The sequence below is a fragment of the Paroedura picta genome, chromosome 11 (assembly GCF_049243985.1).
Source record: "Paroedura picta isolate Pp20150507F chromosome 11, Ppicta_v3.0, whole genome shotgun sequence".
In the NCBI taxonomy this organism is placed as follows: Eukaryota; Metazoa; Chordata; class Lepidosauria; order Squamata; family Gekkonidae; genus Paroedura; species Paroedura picta.
Window position 1 is genome coordinate 41,467,559 of NC_135379.1, and position 1,578 is coordinate 41,469,136.

The window sequence follows — 1,578 nt, forward strand, 5'->3', positions numbered from 1 at the left end:
TACACTACACACACACCATACGATAAATAGATCTTGCAGAGTGGGTCATCTGCTCCTTGACATGCTGCAGATCTGCTCCTGCAATCCAGACATGAAAGAAGGGCAACACAGGAGGACCTTTTAGCTAGTGATAACCTGAGCAAACATGCCAGACTAAATCCCTACCTGGAAGGGCAAGTACCTCGTCCTAAGTCAACCTGACGGCAGGAGCAGTTCACTGCCAACCTTTATTGTGGTTTTTTGTGGTTGCCGCAGGAGATGGGGATCACTGAACTCCCCCCCCACACACACTTTTGCTTCCATGGAAGTGGAATCCAAACATGTATTGGGGTTAAAGTCCATATGACTATATGGCAGCCCTTCTCAACTCTTTTACCATTGAGAAACCCCTAACACGTTCTTTAGGTTCTGAGAAACCCCAGAAATGGCACAATCGTGCAGAATATGGTTGGGAAGCACAGCTGTGTACATGCCCACCTGGGGCCCCTCCCCTTCCTACCATGTCTAGGCCCATCACTGGCCATTTGACATGACCTCATATGGTCATATCACCTGGTTATGTAATGTATGTATGTATGTATGTATGTATGTATGTATGTATGTATGTATGTATGTATGTATGTATGTATGTATGTATGTATATGAAACTCCCACCCATTCAGGAAACCCTTCCTGGGCCATCAAGAAACCCCAGGATTTCAGGAAACCCTGGTTGAGAAAGCCAGCTATATGGTATCCCTAATAAGACATAAAATTATCCCTCCCTGCCACTGCTTCTCCTTAAAATTTGGAAACATGATGATGAAGAAGAAGAGCTGGTTTTATATACGCCACTTTTCACTCCCTGGAGGAGTCCCAAAGTAGCTTACAAACATCTTCCTCTCCCCACAGCAGACACCCTGTGAGGTAGGTGGAGTTCAGAGAGCTCTAAGAGAACAGCTCTGAGAGAACTGTGACTAGCCCAAGGTCACTTAGCTGACTATGTGTGGAGGAGTGGGGAATCAAACTTGGTTCTCCAGACAGGAGTCCACTGCTCTTTAACCACAATACCATGCTGGCTCTTAGATGTACAAACCAAGAAAGGAATGCAGGTATATGTAGCGTTTATAAATGCCAGCTTGCAAGCTCTGACAGCACACATACAAAGGACTCTGAAGACCTGTGTGAATGGTTACTGGTGAAAATGTGTTTGATTCCAGTGTGCCTGGGCTACTAATGCTCTACCAAGTTAGGCAGAATTATGTAACCTGAAGACTATGCAAATATACATGCTTCCCTCAGCTTCTGCTAATCAGTGGAAAGGGTAAAGACCAAAGCGATCGGGGAATTCAGCTTAGCTCATATCTGGCTTCTTGAGATCTCAATAGGCATAGCCTGTGTTTTTGGCAAGAGACAAAGTTCAGATAGACGGGTGGGTCATGGTCTCTCTTCTTGAAAGTTCAGCCTCAGGGCAATGCATTTATATAGGAGTCTCCCACAGTGGGTAAAAGGAACCAGCTTGTGAGTTGGGCTGCCTGCTTGTCAGGCGAAGGGCAGTGGGGAAACAGCAAGCCCGAGAAAAGAGACGACACCATTCCA